This window comes from Sminthopsis crassicaudata, chromosome 1 (assembly GCF_048593235.1).
Source record: "Sminthopsis crassicaudata isolate SCR6 chromosome 1, ASM4859323v1, whole genome shotgun sequence".
In the NCBI taxonomy this organism is placed as follows: Eukaryota; Metazoa; Chordata; class Mammalia; order Dasyuromorphia; family Dasyuridae; genus Sminthopsis; species Sminthopsis crassicaudata.
In genome coordinates this window covers 236,585,205-236,606,924 of record NC_133617.1, presented here as the reverse complement: position 1 = coordinate 236,606,924, position 21,720 = coordinate 236,585,205, and the positions used below count along the sequence as shown (strand labels likewise).

At 36.9% G+C, this 21,720-nt stretch overlaps 1 protein-coding gene across 8 annotated transcripts in view; it reads left to right on the top strand.

The window, feature by feature from the left end:
- The first annotated feature begins 635 nt into the window (after nucleotides 1-635).
- OSBPL1A (oxysterol binding protein like 1A) overlaps nucleotides 636-21,720 on the top strand; it is a 305,323-nt gene continuing 284,238 nt past the window's right edge. The window contains exons 1-2 of one of the 8 annotated variants that reach the window (XM_074276711.1): nucleotides 636-798; nucleotides 971-1,130. The gene's annotated coding sequence lies outside the window, so the exon portion shown is untranslated. Of the gene's footprint in view, nucleotides 799-857; nucleotides 1,131-1,168; nucleotides 1,467-15,107; nucleotides 16,477-18,296; nucleotides 20,677-21,720 lie in introns of those variants that run through there. The other 7 variants (XM_074276751.1, XM_074276718.1, XM_074276737.1 and 4 more) reach the window with 7 other exon arrangements.

Sequence of the window (21,720 nt, the reverse complement as noted above, 5' to 3'; positions counted from 1 at the left end):
CTAGCAAAACCAGATTGCTTTACTTACTGAAGACATAGTTAATTTCCCCATTTAACACAAAAGCAGGGTGTTTTCACCCACAAGTCTACTCTACCAGAACACTACCGAAAGATTATTCACACAGGATCAAAGATCTGAACCCGGAAAGCTTTGTTTTTGGTCCAGCTCCCTCACTTAATAGATGAACAAACTGAGGCTTAGGGAAAGGAAATGCTTTGATACATGTCAATATTTGAATCACATCATTGTTTAATAATCATGGCTCCTCTCTTTTTAAGGCATTCTTGGGAACCGCGAGCAGAGGCGAGCTCCATTTGGAGGTAACACGCAGCCGTGTACGACCTCCACAGGTTCCCCAGAGTGGACAGCTCCCCTGGGGTGAGCGCACTGTCCCCTAAGATTCGGTCTAAAAGCGTTCCAAAGCTTAGTCTTCTTTCCGAAGTTTAAGGGCTCTTTTATAGCTGCAAGCGCCAGCAGGACCCGGCTGCCCAGAGCAGCCGACCGGAGAGCGCGCGCTCCTAAGTTCCGCCCGGGCTACAGCCGGGTCCGTCACGTGCCTAGAGATGTTGGTGGTGGTAGTGGGACAATAAAGGGGGCTCAGGGAAGCGCGCGCGCTCCCGCTAGGACTGCGGGGACGAGGCTGCGGTGCACGCGCCGGGAGCGAGCCGCGTGCGCGGAGGCGGAGGCTGAGGGAAGGAAGGAGGGACGGTCTAATGGACCCATCCAGCTAGAGTAGGAGCCACCATCTCCAGCCACGTGAGCCGTAATGCTCGGACCTAGGAGACGTCTCTCATGAGAGTACGAAAAACGACAGCATGTTGACGCTTTCCGGAGGGGGAGAGGGAAGCGAGTAGTGGGGAGGGGGCAAGGGGCAAGGGGCAAGGGGCGTCGCGGCCAGGGAAGAGTCCATCAGTCCGTCCGTCTCCAGTGACGCCTCCTCCCCTCCCCCACTCCCTCGCTCTTTGTTCAGCCTCCGGCCTCCGCCCCGCTCGGAGCGTCCGCCGCGGGGGTCTGACTCCCGTCTGCGCTTTCAATTCCCCGCGATCCTTCCCCGGCGGCCCCTCGGTGGAGTACTCGGCTCTTCAGCGTTGGCCGCGCCACAGGAAGTTAGTTGCTCCAAGTAGCCGGCGGTTAGTATCTGTTGCGGCTCCCGGCGGGTCTGGCGCCCTGGGGTGGTGCCTGCGGGCTCTCAAGCACTGGCGTGTTTGTGGTTGTGTGTAAGGGGGCGGGAGACGAGCCAGCCGCTACGCTACTCTCCTTCCCTCCCGGGCTGGAGATCGTTGCTTCATTCACTGGAGTCAGGAGCTACTCATGTGACCAGTTTCACTTCGGACCCGCGGGTCAGCCCCACTAGCTGCAGAGTTGTGTGCGTTCGGGGAGGGGGAATAGAGGACCCTGGCAAATCTGCGGCTGCGCAGCCTGCGTTAAATCGTCTTTGGGAGCTGTTTCTGTACCTGGGACTGGAAGTAACCCGGTTTAAGCAATTTGGCTAGATGGATTGAAGGAGTTTTTGAAAGCCTGCATCTGGCTTTTGTTGGTTTGTTTTTTTGTTTTTGGAACGAGACTTAATAATGTGACTTTGAGCTGTTAGCAGTACAACTTGTAACTTTAAACCCGTATTTCGAAATGTTGTAATGGATTTACGCGGTTTTGCAAGTTTCAAACCTCACTTCAGAAAGTATCACTTAGGGCATCCATGAATTTGTAATTTTCTTCTGTACATTCTCTCATGTAACTTCTGTCGTTCTGTCGGAGAGAAAAAAAGCCTTAATGTCTTCAGGATTTGGAAAATTCTTTTTGATTAAGTGGTATTACGTACTAAATAGAAGGCTGGGTTCAGAGTAGAAGATCTGGATTCAGTTAGAATTTTTGACACTAATAATGTCACCCCATCAGCTTGAGCAATTTATTTCATTTCTGTTCCCTTATCCGTGAAATTTCCATTTCATAGCAGTTACTTTCACATAGGGGTTGTTTTGAGGCTCCATTGAGAAAATCTAGATAAAGTGCCTTATAAAAATGATTACTCCTTTTTTTTTTTTTAATTTTAATAGTTTTTATTTACCAGATATATGCATGGGTAATTTTACAACATTGACAATTGCCAAACCTTTTGTTCTAATTTTTCCCCTCCTTCCCCCTTCCCCAGATGGCAGGTTGACCAATACATGTTCAATATGTTAAAGTATAAATTAAATACAATATATGTATACATGTCCAAACAGGTGTTTTGCTGTACAAAAAGAATCGGACTTTGAAATAGTGTACAATTAGCCTGTGAAGGAAATCCAAAATGCAGGCGGACAAAAATAGAGGGATTGGGAATTCAATGTAGTGGTTCATAGTCATCTCCCAGAGTTCTTTCGCTGGGTGTAGCTGGTTCAGTTCATTACTGCTCTATTGGAACTGATTTGGTTCATTTCGTTGTTGGAGAGGGCCATGTCCGTCAAAATTGATCCATCATACAGTATTGTTGTTGAAGTGCATAATGGATCTCCTGGTCCTGCTCATTTCACTCAGCATCAGTTCATGTAAGTCTCTCCAGGCCAGAAATGATTACTCTCAAGCGAATAATACTTTCTAATCCCGCTATAGGACGTTATTAGTATCAGCATTTTAGCTAGAAATTCCTAGTTCTTATGTCAGAACTTCAAAAAGCTTTTTCTTCTGTTAATTAAAAGGTTTAGGGATATAGTTTCCTCCACGTGCTAATTATTTAAATAATACTTAAATCTATAGAAAGAAGGGAGGAAGTTGATAATAAACCTTCTTTATTTTTTGCTTTTACTGTGCAGAACAGTGATGGACCTTTCAATAATTTCAGCAGCATGTTTAAGTTAAAGTAACTGTTGGATATGAATGCGATTTTTGTAGAGCAGTGGTCCTCAAACTTTTTAAATGGGGGCCAGTTCACTGTCCCTCAGACTGTAGGAGGGCCGGACTATATTAAAAACCAAACTCATACTGTCTCCCGCCCCTCAGCCCATTTGCCATAACCCAGCGGCCAGGGGCTGTAGTTTGAGACTCCCAGTTGTAGAGTTTTGAGATCTCTGATAACATTATAAATAACCCCTGTTGAATTAGCAAAACTTTGTAGCAGTCTGGAGAGCTCTAATGCCTTTAGGCTTATATGGTGACTTTTTCAGCTAACATTTTCCTTTTTCTTCCTCTTTTCTTTCCCTCAGTTTGGAACTTTCTGATCATTTGCCACTTGAAAATTTATAAAACAAAGCCAAACCAAACCACACAAAAAAAAAAAAAAAAAAAAAAAAAAAATTTACTTTATTACTTTACTATGATGGATTACTTAAAAAAATAGTCATTCCCTATTTTAAATAGTTAATGCTGCTACTTAAGTATTCTGTTTTATAATTTATTTTTCTTCAAGTATATTTGTTTTGAGGTATCCATAAAATACAAAAGTAGAATGCTTTTTATGATTTAACATGTTGAAATTGTGAATTCGAATATATTAGAACCATCCATATGCTTCTAGGTGTATTTTGCAGGAAATTTAGTTTGTAGAAATTTAATTATATAGAAATGGAAATCAGTGATGAAAATCATTTCAGATAAAATGTGAATTCACATATAAGAGTGAGCAAGATACATTTGTTTAGAGGAGGTCATATCAAAGGACCTATTACAAACTATTTGAGAAGGAAATGATCTCTTATCTAGGGGAAATGGGAAAAGTTTTGTGGAAGTAGGAAAACCTATCTGAGTCTTGAAAAAAAGGATCAGTAATTAACAATTCTATCAGAACCGAGAGGAAAGGAGAGAAGTTGTTGTATCCATTGCTTTACTTATTATTAGCTTATAAAAGCTTTTAGTCTTGTTTGATGATCAGACCTCATCTTGATAAAATTAAGGTTCATGAAAAACTATTATTCATAGTATATTTTGCACAATTTTATAAGAATTAAATATGCTTTTTTTTGGGGGGGGGGTATAACTGCCTTCCATAAAGATATAGTGATAAGTGCCTAGAGAACAAGTCTGTATTTTGCGTGATATCAGTAAAATTGGAGGCCTTCTCATATTGCTCCTAATTATCTCCTCAACTATCATACTAGGTAGCCTTCCTCTCATAGGCACACAATTTTTAGCAGGCTTCTACTCAAAAGACTCAATTATTAAATCTATAAACACATCATATGTCAATATCTGAGCCCTATGCATTATGCATTGTATCGATACAATACTAACATCAATTTACAGCATACCAGTAATTCATTTCACTCTTCTAAAAGAATCCTAATTCCTCCCTGTCACCACTTTATTACAAGTTATTATAACAAAATAGAATTTTAAAAATTTGAGGTGAGGAATAATATGAGCAGATTATATCTCTTAAAGTAATTTATAAACTGTATAGTTTACATTTCTTACTATGTCATTTCTAAAAGACAGATGTATATGTGTGTGTATGTGTGTGTTTGAGTGTTTTGAAAGGCTACAAAAGATTATTGAAGGACTGTTCGTTCTATTCTGATCACAACTGGAGGATTGTCACATAATGATGTTGAAACCTTCATGTGCTCTATCCCAACTGAGCCCTTACTCTTGCATGTATTTATTGCTGATTGATTGTCCCTGATTCAGAGTTCCTTTTTCTGATGTTTTCTCTCTTTGAGGGTTTAGTGCTTTGCTTATCACCTTCTCTCTCTCATCAGATTACCCTATTTACTCATCAAATTAACCCCTACTTTACTGAGATAATTGAGAGTCATCTGTTATAAATTGCCTCCCTTATTTCACACCTCAAAACTTTGTCCTTTCAGTCCTGCTTTATTCCAGTTTCCTTTTCAGGGCAAACACTTCTACTTGTACTTCTGATATAATCCCTGATTCAAGAGCTTACATTATTGATTATTCCTTTCTACTAGCTCCTTTACAAATATGAAAACATTTTCCTCATTCCTCAAAAACCTTTACTTTACCCTACTATGTGCTCATTATTAATCTATATAACTTCTATTTTTCTCTTCAAAATTCCTAGAGTTGTTTAATTTTGCTCCATCTATTTCTGTGCCAACCACTTCCCAGTGTTTTAAAATCAGTCTCTAACTCTATTGCTCTACTGAAATAAGTTTCACTAAAATTATCAATGATTTCTTAACTGCTACATCTGGGACTTTTTTCTTAGTATTTGTTCTCAATGACCAGCGTAGAGCTTTTAATATTTTTGGCCCTCTGCTTCCAGATTCTCTTTTCTCTCTTGACTTCCTTGACATTTCCCTCATGTTTTTCTACTAGTTTGACCATGCTTTAGTTCCCATTGTTGCTAAATCATTAGTTTCCTGCTCCTTGACAGTAGGTGTTTCTTAAGACTGTGTTCTAGACCTTCTTATGTTCTCTTTAGCTCATGTATACAGTAATCATCTCTACCCAGATGACTTCCAAATCTATATATTTAGTTTTATCTATCTTCTGAACCATATGCATCTTTAGAGACATGTCTGTAATTTCTGCCTGGATGTCATATTGGTATTTCAAAATATGTCCAAAATACTTTTTTCTAGATTGTCTTCTATTTTTTAAAGGGTACTACTACTGTCTTTTTAGTTTCTTATTCTGAACTGTGAATTATCCTTAACTTTTCCCATCTGGTGCCAAGTGAACTCTCTGTATCATCTCTAGTATCCATCACCTTCTCTACAGTTTTCTTTCCAATACCTTCATTTAGGCACCTTTCAATTCTTACTTCCTGTGATAATAGCATAGTAATTGTTACTGTCTCTCTCTTCTCCAATGGCTTTTTCATGCATCCTCTCTGGTATGGCTGCAGAGATAATGTTAGAGCTCTTGATTTGGTCATGTCAATCCCCTGGTTAGCTTTCAGCCTGGTATTTTAAGGGATACAGAATCAGTATGGCAGAATGAGAGAATGTTTGCCTAGCTATGCCAACATACTTCCTCTATAACAACTTAGAAAACATGCCAAGACAAATTCTGATCAGGAGAGACAAAAAAAGTCACAGTAAGTCATTTTTTTTTTTTTTCTAGCTTAGGTCAGTTTAGGAAGACAAACAGATTTTTTTTGGACACTTAGATAGGATCTGACCTGGAGCTCAAGGTGGCAGTAGCAGCAGGAGCTGGACCAGGAGCATTCCAGTGCCCAGGTATAGAAAGGGAATAAAGAGAGAACCAGGACATGAAACATTAAGAGAGATCCGAGGAGAATTCCTGAACTAGTGCTGGGAGCAGGAACAGATGCCATCTGGCAACTGTCACCCATTATCTAGTTCTGGATCATAGATCCAGGGCTTTTAGAAGTGGCTACAACCAAGCTCAGCCTAGCAGAATATTGAGTCTGAAATAAATTCCAGAAGCTTAACAGTGTGGCTTTGAGCCTAGGAACTGAAAGATGACTCAGTTTAAACTCTTAGCCCAGCATAGAAATCTGGTGGAAAAACCAGGGCAGGTAACAAGACCAATGGGAGCCAGCATTTCATTTGCTCTCAACTTGCAGAACCTGTTCTGAATCTCCAAGAGGGCAAATAGTGAATGAACCTAACAGTGTACCAAATTTCAACCATATACAAGCCAAGAAGCCAACGAAAGTCAGAAGTTTTCAGAGTTCAAATCAAGAGGGCAGTGAATAGGCCTCTTTCTGAAAACTTGCAGAGGTCCAGACTGAACAGAAATGATCAGAGCCTAACTTTATAATATAAAGTCCAGAGTCAAGAAATAGATTGGAAGAATCTGAGCAAGCAAAAGAAAAACCTGACCATAAAGAACTACTATATGGTGACTGGGAAGCCTCAGACACAAAATAGAAGACCGTAACATGGAAATATATAAAAGCAAAACTTCAAAGAAGAAATGCATATTGGACATAAATCAGAAAAAAATTATTAAAAGAGTTGAAGCAAGAGCAAAATAAAGATTTTAAAAATATTTTTTAAATCAAAGAAGAGTGGTAAAGGAAAAAAAGTGGGGAAATAAGTGAGAACTAATCAAGAAAGTTATGAAAAGCATTAACAACTTGGTAAGAGACTTTAAAAATCATTTTTTTTCTTTTTTATTAATTTTTATAATTATAACATTTTCTTTGACAGTACATATGCATAGGTAATTTTTTTTTTTTTTTTTTTTTACAACATTATCCCTTGTACTCCCTTCTGTTCCGAGTTTTTTCCCTCCTTCCCTCCACCCCCTCCCCTAGATGGCAGGCATTCCCATACATATTAAATATCTTATAGTATATCCTAGGTACAATATATATGTGCAAAACCGAATTTTGTTGTTGTTGTTGCAAAGGAAGGATTGTATTCGCAAGGTAAAAATAATCTGGGAAGAGAAACAAAACAAAACAAAACAAAACAATGCTCACAGTTTACACTCATTTCCCAGTGTTCCTTTTCTGGATGTAGCTGATTCTGTCCATCATTGATCAATTGGAATTGGATTAGCTCTTCTCTATGTTGAAGATTTCCACTTCCATCAGAATACATCCTCATACAGTATCATTGTTGAAATGTATAATGATCCCCTAGTTCTGCTCGTTTCACTCAGCATCAATTGATGTCTCTCCAAGCCTCTCTGTATTCCTCCTGTTGGTCATTTCTTACAGAATAATAATATTCCATAACATTCATATACCATAATTTACCCAGCCATTCTCCAATTGATGGACATCCATTCATTTTCCAGTTTCTAGCCACTATAAAAAGGGCTGCCACAAACATTTTGGCACATACAGGTCCCTTTCCCTTCTTTAGTATTTCCTTGGGGATATAAGCCCAGTAGTAGTACGGCTAGGTCAAAGGGTATGCACATTTTGATAACTTTTTGGGCATAATTCCAGATTGCTTTCCAGAATGGTTGGATTCTTTCACAACTCCACCAACAATGCATCAGTGTCCCAGTTTTCCCACATCCCTTCCAACATTCATCATTATTTGTTCCTGTCATCTTAGCCAATCTGACAGGTGTGTAGTGGTATCTCAGAGTTGTCTTAATTTGCACTTCTCTGATCAATAGTGATTTGGAACACTTTCATGTGAGTGGAAATAGTTTTAATTTCATCATCTGAAAATTGTCTGTTCATATCCTTTGACCATTTATCAATTGGAGAATGGCTTGATTTCTTATAAATTAAAGTCAATTCTTTGTATATTTTGGAGATGAGGCCTTTATCAGAACCTTTAACTGTAAAAATGTTTTCCTAATTTGTTACTTCCCTTCTAATCTTGTTTGCATTAGTTTTGTTTGTGCAGAAACTTTTTAATGTGGTGTAATCAAAATTTTCTATTTTGTGATCAATAATGGTCTCTAGTTCTCCCTTGGACACAAACTCCTTCCTCCTCCACAAGTCTGAGAGGTAAACCATCCCATGTTCCTCCAATTTATTTATGATTTCATTCTTTATGCCTAGATCTTAGACCCATTTTGATCTTATCTTAGTATGTGGTGTTAAATGTGGGTCCATGCCTAGTTTCTGCCATGAGACTTTAAAAATCAAATTGAAGAAAATAACTCCTGAAAAATTACAGTTGCCCAATTACTCAGCATATTTTAAGTGCCAAATATGTTCCAGGCACTATGCTAAATATTGGGGATGCAAAAAGAGGTAAAAAGTAGTACTAATCCTCAAGAAACTAAACTAAATTAGGTTCTAAACAGAACATAATGATTTCCTGAAATATCAAAAATAATAATGTAAGAAAAATTATATTCAATTAGAAGTTTAACTTAATCCTGGAGGTCTTGGAGAATCAAGAAGAAAGTCACATTTCATAAGTTTTTATCTCAAACTTCTTGAGAGCAAATTATTTTCAATATTCCTTGTTAATTCAAATTCTTGAATGTGACTTTTTATTTGTTTTCTGAGATAAGCTCTAAAAAGGGAGTTTTTGCTGGAAGGTTTATAGTTCAAAATCATACCAGAAAATGACCTTGAAAGAGAGGTGAGGTAGATAGAATCCATACTGGAAATGGCGCTGAGAGACATAACATGTTTTTTTTAGAGGTAGTATGGTCAATTATTACTGTGAACTTGTGGCATATAAGACATTGCTTGCTTGTTCTTATAATGTGGCTTGGATATTGTGGAGACAGAACCTCTGCTCTGCTCTAAATCTTGCTTTAAAAGTTTTCTGTATGACACAAGTACCAAAAATTGTGTTAAAGTATAAACACAGTACTAGTTTTGACTCTGAATAAGGTTAAAATGTGGGTTAAAATTTCTTGCAAATAAGAACAAAGCTTAATTTGTTTTTTGTCTTTTATTATCAGATGAATATTCCAAAGTCTTTCTTTAAGGTAATATTCTTTTTAAAATTTGGTTTTTAATTGATATTTTATGTTTATTATATCACCATCATATTTTATGTATATATAGCCTTTCCATATGACAAATAGTATTTTTTAGAGAGGAAAAAAAAGCACAACTGATTCATTGAAAAAGTCCAAAAGAATGTGCAATGTGTAATACTTGTGGCCCTCACCTCCATAAAGGGATTGGTTGGAGTGTCTTCTTTATTTGTATCCCAATTCTATTTTATTTATTTTGATTTTTTGGTAGTTAATTGTTATTTCCAGTTACATTTTTGTAGTTACTGTGTATATTGTTTTCCTGGATCTACATACTTCACTCTACATGTCATATAGATCTTTCCATGCTTCTTTGTTTTCATTACACACAGCATTTTTTTTAATAGTACTCTAGTATTCTATCACATTCATGTATCACAAATTGTTTAACCGTTCTCCAATCAATAAGCATCTTTGTATATGATTTTTTTTTATCACAAAAAGTCTTGCCACAAAAGTTTTGGAGCATATAGGGACTTTTTTCTTATCAATAACTTCCTTGGGGTGTGAGTCTAGTAATGAAGTCTGCACTTCAGAGGATATAGACAGTTTAGTCATTTTATTTGCACAATTACAAATTGCTTTCTGTGATGTTTATACTATTTTGCAACTCCATCAATAATACATTAACATGCCTCTCCTCACAATCCCGGCAATATTGAATGTTGCTAATTTTTGTCAATTTTGCCAATTTTTCAAGGTGTGAGATGAAGTCCCTGGACTATTTTGATTTGCATTTCTCTTATTAACGTTTTTGAAATTTTCTTATGTGGTTGTAAATGCTTTGCAATTCTTTTGAGAGCTATTTGTTTATAATCTTTGTACATTTCACTATTGGGGAATGGCTATTATATACCTATCTATAGATGTAGGTAGATATACAGGTAGTGTATATGTACGTTGTTTACCTATTTTGGAAACCAAACCCTGTATATTATCAGAGAAGTTAGCTGGTAAATAGAATTATGTATAGAATAATTTTGCATATATATATATGTATATACACCTATATTTTATCCATTAGTAGTTATTTGGAATTAGTTTTCTCTTTCTACTCTTGCTTTTCTATTGTTTTGGTATTATTATATAGAAATGTTAACTGAATTTTGAGGATTTTTTTTTTGTAACTTGTAATTTTGCTAATTCCACGGAGTTTTCCAAGAGGCCATTATCATAAACAACAATAACAAAAATGATTAGGGATAATTTTATCTCCTCTTTACCTATCATTATGCCCTTAATTCCTTTTTCTTGTCCTAATGTTATTGCTAGTATGTAAAAAAAATTATATCAAATAATTCTCCTATTATTTTTTTCATTCTTTAATATTAAGGTTTTTTTGTTACTTTCTGTTCTTTTGGGAGACCTATGATCCCTAGGTTGTGCTACACATAATTCCTTTGCATAAGAAATTTCTTTGTATGTTTTGCTTATATAACAAGTATATTTTAAATTTTTTTTTATTCTTCTAGATTGTCCTTCACTTTTGAGTATTTATTTTCTCATTCTACTCTTTTCTTTTGTTTCTTTTTTTTTTCCTGAGGCAGTTGGGGTTAAGTGACTTGCCCAGGGTCACACAGCTAGGAAGGGTTAAGTGTCTGAGGCCAGATTTGAACTCAGGTCCACCTGACTTCAGGGTTGGTGCTCTGTTCACTATATTTTTGATGTATAAGATGTAAATTCTGCTTTCATAATTGTCATTTTTATTTTAAACCACTCTGGAATAATGTGTTGTTGAGATTCCCTGTTCTCTTAAAATTCCACAGGATCTTCTGTCTTATCCTTCATTTTGCAGTATTTATGCCTGTTCTTGGAGATTATATTGTTGATTATATTTGGAGATCATATTTCCTTCTGTAACTGCCTTTCTTGTAAATTGATCTTTTTATGTTTAAGATCTTTGATATTTCTATAAATCTTTAATATTTTCAGTCTTTTTCTCACCATTATTATTATTATTATTTTGTCATTTATTTCCTGAGATCTTTACCTCTGATTGTGGTTTCTTTAGGGATTGGATCTCAAAATCTCAGCCACTTCCCACCCCGGGGAATTCTCAGCATTTATTATCCCTAAGTCTCTGCCTCAGCTGATTGCTGTGCTTTTCCCTTCATGCATTGTATGATGCTACAGAGTTCTCTACACACCTCTTGTATGTAGAGACAGGTGTCCTGTCCTGGTGACCTATCCCATTCTCTTTATTCCTTAGTTCTTTGGCATGATACCAGCAGTTCAGAATCTGCTTCTCCTGGCCCCAGCAATTTAGAGATTTAGAGTGTTAGTGTTTCTAGTTGCATTTTCCAGAAGACTTTTTTTTTTTCCCTTTCTTCAGAAGGACTCTATGACCAAGCAGATTTTGGAGGCCTAAACAAATTTATGTAGTATGGAACCTTGAGATCGGTATGGCACTGGAAAGAGGGAGGAGGATTTGGGATATAGGGTTCTGATGTTATCCTCTGTTGTGTCCTTGAATTTGCTAGTGCAGCTTCAGTACTTATACTGTAGAACAGTGGGGTAGGAATGCTGAATGAATTCAGGGCCATTAAAATTCAGTTCTTGGATTTTGTGGAGGGGAGGAGTAGGTTTACTTTCTTTTGGATTGAATATTATGGATCAAAAAAAAACAGCTGAAATTGCTATATTTTGAAGAAGCTTGAGAGATTGTGGGGAGTAGAAAAATGTTTAGTTTGCCATCTTATTGTTCATATGACATGAAAGTCTCTCAATATAATATCTTTAAGGTCACACTGGATTTCTTTGTGTATTGTGACTGTTGAGAATACAAATAGATGAAACAATTCTGACACAAGGAGTTACATCCTAATAGAGGAGAAAAAAAGATAATATATTTAGTGTATACAGAATAAAAATTAAGAAAAATACATGCAAAATTATTAAATATAAGGTAGTTTGAAGGGGCACTGGCAGTTGAAAGGATAAGGAAAGCTTTTATGTAGAAGATAGTCCTTATGGTATACTACTATATATAGTATGCTTATTGCATGTTAAAATTAAGTCAGTGGAGCAAAGATTAGGTTGATAATTTTGTAGGCTTCCTATATGATACTAGTCTATTATGAGTATGATATAGAGAGGTCAAGAAATTTCTGTTACATAGTAGGAGTTTAATAAATATATTCTTTGTATTCCTTCACACCATGGTCTATTATATGAAAGTAGACCTAGTCTTTTATGTGGTTGAAGCTGCAGGATTTGCCCTCCATTGACATAATCACAGTTTTATTATTTACTGTGCTATAAAAGGGGCAGTATGGCAGATTGGAGAAAGCTTAATTTAAGGTGTCACAATGCAACATATATCTAAATAATTTGATTTTAGGATCCACAAGTTGTTTGTAGGTAAATGTTGGGAGAGTTGACTTTGGTTGCTACCTCTTCTGTGCCATCATGGCTCTGCCCTCTTTCAAATATGAGTAATTGAGTTCATCAGTTTTATCTATTTGTTCTTTTTGTCCTCAAAGATGTAGCTCATCTGGGTCAGGTGATTTGAATTCCACAAGAGCAAAAGATGTTTTTTAATTCTCTCCTTATCTTAGGTGTCAACTCTCCATTAGCTATTTTTGTTCGGTCATTTTCAGTGCAAAGGTCATTCTCCTTGGTAGAGAAAATTGCAACAAAATAAGACTTAAGTGATTCTGTTTTTTGTTTTCCATCACCAGTCATTGTCTCATCCACTCAAAGAACAAGTATCCTCTTTGATCTCTCCTCAATCATTCCTATGGCTCCACTATATTGTCCTTTGGAGAATGAGTGGTTCTTTGACCTTAAAGCATCCAGTTCCCTCTTGTTTAGGAAGAATCTCAAATCTATTTTTGAGCTCCAAGTTTGCAACTGTTTGTTTCTTTCCCTTTAGCAGTCTTCTACTCTCTAAATCCTGACCAAGATGAAATCTTCTTTTTTCCATTTCAGGTCTTCTCCCTCACTCTCTTCCCCTATTAAAGTCTTAGTTTTTTTATTTTTTTATTTTTTTATTTATTTTTTTTAATAATAACATGAATTAAAAGAGACATACTTTGCATCCCATTATCTTACCTTCTTTAGGAGAATGTTTAGGACTGCTAAAAGTCACTCAACAGTAGCAGAAATGTAAATATTTTGTATTTGGGTATATAACATGGATCTAGCAACTTCTTTTTCTTGCCATCCATGGCCCCTACTTACTGAAAATTCTTGTTGCTATTTTTTAGAGACTCCCTGCATGGAATTTTACTAGTATAGTCCAATATTCACCTCATCCTGACTCAAATGTAATTCGCTACAGAATTTTTTCTACTTTCAACTTAAAAAAAAAACATTACTTTTATAACTTTTGGTCATTTGTATTCATCTATCTCACCTTTACTTAAAGGCCTCTCATGCTGGGGAATCCATTATCTCTTAAGGTAGGCCATTCCATTTTTAGATAGCTCTAATAGTTAGGAAATTTTTTCTTACATTGAACTGAAATCAGCATTAACAATTTCTAATCACCTGTATCTATTTTGTTTTCTGGAACCAAGCAAAATATATCTAATCTCTCTATCATATTCTTTCCAAGTTTTTCCTCTCTAGTTAAATATATTTAGTTATTTCAACCCATCCTCTCATGATATGTTGTAAAGGTCCTTTACCATTTTGTCCTTTACCATCCTCCTCTGGACATCTCCTTATAATGCAATACCAAGAACTGAGTACAATGGCATTAATGGGACTTTCTTCTCAGTGATACTGTATATTGTGCCTGAGAATTGATTTTTTTGGATTGTTATATTGTTCTCTTCGGTCATTCACAAATTGCAGTCTACTGAAACCTTCAGAAAATTTCCCTATATTTATTTCATTTATGTCAGATTTCATCTTATAGATCTTGTTTTCTTTAGGCATTCTTTTTTTATATTCATAACTATTTCTTCATGTATTCATAGAGTAACTTCCAGTTGATGTGGCAAATACAAATATAGTCAGTAAATATTTATTACACACCTGAGGTGAGCCAGAAACTCTTCTAAGTGCTGGCTATGGCAAAATAATGAAATAACTCTGACTTTAAAAATCTGACATTCTTTTGGAGGAAATAGACACAGATATAAGCATATATAGAACAAATACAAGGCAGTTAAGGAAGGAGTGTGCCAACAGATGGGGAATCCTGAAAGGTTTCATATAGAAGATGGTAATTGAAGTATGTTTTGAAAAAAAGAGAGGAATTCTGTGAGGTAGAAGTGAGTGAATGAATTTCACTTATGAGAGATGGCCAATGCTAAGACACAGAGATGGAATATTGAGTACTGAATATGAGAAGGACTTTCGACTGGATCTTAAGACTGGTTTAAGTTTGATAATGGCATAGTCAGATTTACTTAAGGAAAATCACTTTGACAACTGTGGGGACCATAGATTGGAGTGGAAAGAGACTGGTGAGCAGCTTTTAGGATAGTTTAGGTGAGAGGTACTGAGGGTATTAATGAAGGTGGTGGGGAAGGGGTTAGATGTGAAGGAAGTTATGGATGTAGAAATGGCAAGATTTTGGGGAGGGTGTGTGTGTGTGTGTGTGTGTGTGTGTGTGTGTGTGTGTGTGTGTGTGTGTGTGTGTGTGTGTGAGAGAGAGAGAGAGAGAGAGAGAGAGAGAGAGAGAGAGAGAGAGACAGAGAGACAGAGAGAGAGAGAGAGAGACAGAGAGAGAGAGAGACAGAGAGAGAGACAGAGACAGAGACAGAGACAGAGAGACAGACAGAGAGACAGACAGAGAGAGAGAGGGGAAGGAATGGAGAGGGAGGGAGGGAGAGAGAAAAAGACAGGGAGACAGAGAGCATATGAATGAATGTGAAACATAATGCTGAAATAATGAATGTAGTAGACTGCTAGGAACGGTAGTGCCCTTGACATAAATAAGGTAGTTTACTGGTAGAAGGGAGGATTTTAAAAAAATAATGAGTTCTTTGGACATATTGAATTTGCACTGTCTCTAGGGCTTCTAATTTAAAATGTCTTGTAGGCACTTAGTGATGGCAGGTGTGTGAGTCTGGAACAATCATGGAGCAGAAAGGTTAAGGTGAGTAAGGACTGAGAAAAGACCATCAGATTAATTAATTAATTAATTAAGAGTTGAATGGCGAGAAGTTTTAAGTCAATGATGTCAGAAGTCAGGTTTCAAAAGGTTGAAGTGAACGGAGGAAAGTAAAGGCAATAAATATTGACATTTTTGAAGAGTTTGACTAAGATTTGAGAGTTTGTGATAAGGAAGGGGAAGAGAGGGAGGAAAGGAAGGAAAAAAAGAGGAGGAAAAGAGAAGTCAGCCAGTAAGTTAGGGTGCTGTCTGGATATGCTTCAGGGGATAGTAGAGTTTAGTGAAGGTTTTTTGAAGATAGAGGAGATTTAAGCATATTTGGAATCTGTGAGCCAGTAGATTAGAGAGAGAAGGGAGTGTAACTGAAGGGACTGATCTTCTGAAGACTGAAGGGAATTAAGGATAGAGATAGTATAAGGACCATTTTGTTGTAGTCTATAAGAGAGCATGTAACATCATAGTCTAGCCTTGCCTCCCATGTTTTAAAGTTGTTCAGTTGATAATTTTGAACTGATGAGTAAGATCTTACATTTATCCTCCTTAAATTTCATTTTTTTAGATTTGGCCTTTAATTCTACTAATCTGTTAAATTCTTTTTTGTTGCAGTTCATTTGTTTTGGATTTTAATTCTGGCATTTAGTCAATGTGTTAACAGTCAACAAGCATTCATTAAGCATCTGCTGTGCCAGACATTGCTAGGTACTGAGGACACAAAAATAAAAGATTGTTAACAGTTGCTGTTCTCAAAGAACTTATGATCCATTGAGTGAAACAATAGGTACATATATAAATATATGGAGGGAATAAATATGAAAACAAATATATTCCAGATAAATGATTTTTTTAAGGGCACTTTAGTAATTGGGAGGATTACAAAAGGAAGTGCTTGTGCTGTGTCTTCTTTCTTTTCTTTGTTTGGAAGAGAATGATTCCAGGTGAAGATGAGGAGAGAATTCACTCCAAGCATGGGGAACAGTCACTGCAAAGTCTGGACAGCTGTCCAGAGTCTGGAGCACAGAATCTGGAGAGGTGACAAGCTCTGTATAATCCGAAGATGCAAGAAATGATCAATTTGTATGGATTTCAGGGTATGGGAAGGGGAGTAATATCCACTGGACTTGGAGACATAGGTTGGGGTTATATAATGAAAGGGTTTAAAATTTTAAACAAAGGAGTTTGGATTTTATAATAGAAGCAATAGGGATCCATTTGGGTTTTTGTGGGGGGACTGACATAGATCTATGCTAGTAGACAATCACTTTGTGAACATAATGTAAGATGGACTTGTGTGGTGAGAGATTTAAGGTAAGGTGATCATTTAGGAGTTTTAGGTGGGAGGTGATATGGGCTTTGAACTAAGGTGTATGAGAAAAAAAGGGATGGTAGGATGCAAGAGATGGTATGAAAGTACATTTGGTAACTGCTTGGATATATAGGATGATAGAGAATAAGAAGTTTAGGTAATATTAAGGTTATAAACTAAGAGATGCCATTAGCAGAAAATTTGGAAGAAGGATGGTTGGTGGGTAGGGAATCTCATGAGATCTGTTGGTGATGAGGTATTGAAGTTAAGAGAAACCAGGACTGGATATAGAAATCTTTCTATGTAAATATTTCCATGCAGAGATGATAATTTAACCCATAGTAGGTGATGAGGTCAAAGAATGTATAGCAAGAAGAAAAGAGGCCTCCATTAGTTGAGGAACACCCACAATTGGGGGAGTGGTACATATATAATTGGCTAACTAGGTAATTTGAAATTTTCCTTCCATATTCATGTAATGTAAAAATTTTATAAGCATATTAGTACATTGTGCTGAGTCATGGAGTCATGAAGATAATTTAGATTTTTTTTTTTTTTCCAAATTTGTTTATCTAGTAAACAAATAACAAAGTATTTATATGTGTTAATCCTTGTACCTAGTGCTGGGGATGCAAATAAAAAAGCAAGATGAGAGAGAATAATATATAGGAGGATTTAGCTGCAAAGTAGATGGAAGGCCCTTATCCATGCTAGGATTTTGTAGCACAACAAATGACAGTGCTGGGGATTCTAGAGGGTATTGTGGGCAATGGGTATGATGAATGGGCACGTTCAAAACATGAAGGACCTTAGAATTCTGGGGGGAAAAGCAGATGGTAAAATATTGTTGTATTTATCTTTTCCCCCCCTCCCATATACCATATACGTGGTTATTGCCATGTATAATAATCTCTTGGTTCTGCTCATTTCACTCAGCATCAGTTCATGTAAGTCTCTCCAGGCCTTTCTGAAATCATCTTGCTGGTAGTTTCTTACAGAACAATATTATTCCATGACATTCATATACCATAATTTATTAATCAGTCCCCAATTGACGGGCATCCACTCAGTTCCCAGTTTCTGGCCATACAAAAAGGGCTGCCACAAACATTTTTGCACATCTTTATAGAGCTTTTTCGGTTCTAGGAGTGCCCACTGTCATAAAAACTGATAATGGACCCGCTTATACCTCGAGGTCATTTAAGCACTTTTGCAAAGAGTTTCAAATTAAACATATTTGTGGAATTCCTTACAATCCCACAGGTCAAGCCGTGGTAGAAAGAATGAATAGGACTTTAAAAACTACGAACATTAAACAAAAAAGGGGAATGGGGGGAAGAAGGATAACCCAACAAGATATTGATAAAGCCTTATTTACTATCAATTTTTTGAAATTTGATGATAAAGGGTTAACTCCATCCATGAAAGCCCTAATCCACAAGGAAAAGGGTAATAAACCAGAAGAGAAATCAGAACAAGAAAATCAGGAAATGAACTTAGAAAAGCTAAAAATAGAGAAAATCATGTTTAAAGATGAGAATAATGTTTGGAAAGGCCCTTACAAAGTTATTGTGAGAGGCAAAGGATTTGTTTGTGTTTCTATAGGAGAAAAAGAAACAAGATGGATCCCGGTCAGAAAAACCAGGCTGGTGCGAGAGAGAGAAGGAGAAGAACACATCGAGGAGGCGGACAAGGAAGGAGGAAAAGAAAGAACAGAACGCAACGAGCAATAAGAAGAGAAGAAAGACAGAAGAAGCATTTACAACTGAATCAGATTTTGTGTATCCTGTTAGGATTAAGCTGTGCTGCGGCGGGGGCAGAGGCTAAGGCAGTGGGGGGAGAGCAGGACGAGTGGAGAAATTTACAGACATCAATAGAGAAGGCTACTCATTGGGCTATAACACCAAACTTGCCTGTATTCCAAATGGTTACTTGGCGTCATCAACCAATTCCATTGATAACAAAGGGAAATGTGTCTTTCTTAGAAGGAGCTTGGGTTGATTAGAAACCAACAATAGTAAACAAAAGGTTAGACTCTGTTACCTTTGTTGCTCATGACATTCCCATTTGTTTGACACATCAACTAGATGTTCCAGGGAACTATTGTATTCCGTTACGCCCTTTCTATGTTACGCAACATGCTCATAAAGCGACTGACTTGAGTAATCTGACTAGCTGGATGCAGGTTGAGTTGTTAGCTGTTCCTCACAGTTCGGAGGAGACAGGCAAAGAAAAGGCAAGTCCTCTTCCTCCTTGTCCAACGAGAACGGTCTTGCCATTATTTTCACCTCTGGTCAGTTGTTCAACAGGGGTACTTAGAAAAGGACCTCGACTACCAGGGGTAAACATAAGCTTCTGGGATGGGGAACAAAATAAAACGTCTGTGTTAGTTGCGCCCACGCCGGTAGCAGAAGGATATGTTCAAAGTCATCTCTGGAAAATAGGGCTAGCATTGGGAACCATAAATGTCACGACTATAGTTAATGGCCCTCTTCATAAGTTACCAGCAGAAGTTTTAACACCATCTCAATGGCAAAAGGTTTTTGGGGGAAAAAACACCACGTGTTTCAATCATCCAATATTCAATCAAGATTATATGTGTTTTCCCTTTAAAGGCCAAGTGCAGACTTTAGATAATGCAGCCTTCTTGCTTTGTGAAAACATGACGGTTATAAAAGAAAAGGAGAAATGTATTGTTAACTGTACTGGCGCTAATATTACGAATGAGATCGGGGGGCCAAATTGGGATTTTGAAAGGGGAGCGATTTTTCTGTTAAGGATCCCTCCTTATACTATACACCCAGTGAAAGCAGAACCTTTTGTGTTTTCCCGAGCAGAAGATATGATAAAGAAAATATTTAGAGTTAAAAGGGATGGTTCTTTTGATGCAGCCATTCCGGTACTCAATTTGGCTCTTAATGTGGTAGAAGAAATACAGATATATAAATTGCAGAAGGAGGTTGCCTTTTTAGCTGCGAGTCTACAGCAATTTATGATTAGGAATAATGCTGCTTGGCAGCATCAAGAAAGTTTGGATAGAGTATTGTTGTCTAGAATCTCCCAATTGAATGAGGTGATGCAAATTGTGGTACATCAACAGGCAATTATGTTAAGATACATGAGAATGCAATGTCATTACAAATATTATCCCTTATGTGTAACACCCATTCCATTTAATTCTTCCTTGTATACTGATCTTGAAGAGATTTTGAAAGATGCTACATTTATGACGAATGCTACTGCTGAACTTGCCGCTTTAGATAAAATATTGTTAGCTATGCAAAATGCTACTATAACGTTTGAAAATGATTGGGAATGAAAAGAACATGATTTTATTAATTGGTGGAAAAATGTTAATTTCAATGATATTATACATTGGCTAATTATAGGAGCTGTTGCTTTCCTGCTGTTATTATTGATGCTCTGTATCCTCCCTTTGTTATTCCGAGCTGTATTTGCTGTAATTAGGAAAGTATTGATTGAGATGAAGGCTACCCTCTTATTAAACAAAAAAGGGGAGTTGTAATGGACCTGGACCTGGGCCCCCTGTGCGGAGAGGAGCCGCCCTAATGTCAGTTGTCTCCAGGATATGGTTCCTGGTTGAGCAAACAGAGCTACGTGTCACTAGACAAGTAGGGCTGTGAGCCGCCTGGCCATATAAGGAGAAAAACTAGGCATTGTTAAAGGAGCTGGCACCGCCCACGAAGGGAGGAACTGGGGAGGGCCCAAATAACTATAAATCATGAGAACAACAACGGCTCGGGGGACATTTTGGGGAGTAGACAATAAAGAACAGCTCTGCTACACTCTGGCTCTCTGTTTGCTTATTCCCCACTTCCGTCTCCGAAGCAGGGCCGGAGATGTCCGAAGGCTGGAAGATAGCAGCGGGCGGTGCAGTGCTTTCAGTTTCCCGCTAGACACAACATTTCCCTCCTTTAAAATTTCTTTGGGATATAAGCCCGGTAGAACACTGCTGGGTCAAAGGGTATGCACTGCTTTTTGAGCAAGTTCCAAATTGCTCTCCTGCATGGTTGGATGTATTCACATTTTCCCACATCCGTCCTTATCTTTTCCTCTCATCTTAGCCAATCTGACAGGTGTGTAGTGATATCTCAGAGTTGTCTTAATTTGCATTTCTCTCATCAATGGTGATTTGGACCACCTTTTTACGTAACTAGAAATAGTTTCAATTTCTTTATCTGAAAATTGTCTTCATATCCTTTGTGGGTCATTTATTTTTGAAAAATGGGAAATGATATTAACTCAGTTATTATTCCCTGGATGTGTCCTTCAAATTATAACTTTGTCTTACATTGTTTCTAAATAGTTTTCCAGTTGAGTTATTTTCTAGCTTGCTTTTCTATTTCAATAGCAGTTTATTCCATTTTTTGTTCTCTTGTGTTAATTCTCCTTTTTCTGCATCTAATGAAAATTTTAGGTACTCTGTGTTACTTATTAATTACAGTGGCCAAAAATTGTTTGAGAAGAACATGCAAAGAATTTTGTATCAAATCTGACCAGGATATATTATTGTAAGACTCTTTGCAGATAAAACCCATTTCTTTTCATTTGGGAAAGAACAATTGTTTCTAGTAAAAAAGCATTTTTTTTTTCTGTTTTTAATCTGATAAATATTTCTTCTGATGTTGTTTGTTATATCAGTTATCGCAATAGGTAGACATGAAGTGAATAAATGGGTGAAAAAGCATTTTAAACATTTACTAGTCAGTCAATCAGTAAACATTTATTAAGCACGAATTAAATGGTAGGCACCCTGCAAAATACTGGGGATACAAATAAAAAATAAAACACAGCCCCTGTTCACAAGGAACTCACAATCGAATGTGAGAAACAACTTGCAAATAATGATTTACGAAAAGCTATTCTGCTTTTTGTATGAGCTAAGATGGATTTCTATACCCAATTGGGTGTGTATGTTATTCCTTCCTTGAGCCAATTCTGATGAAAATAAAGTTAAAAAAAGAAAAACAAAAACAAGAAAGTAAAGTTCAAACATTTTCCCTCCATC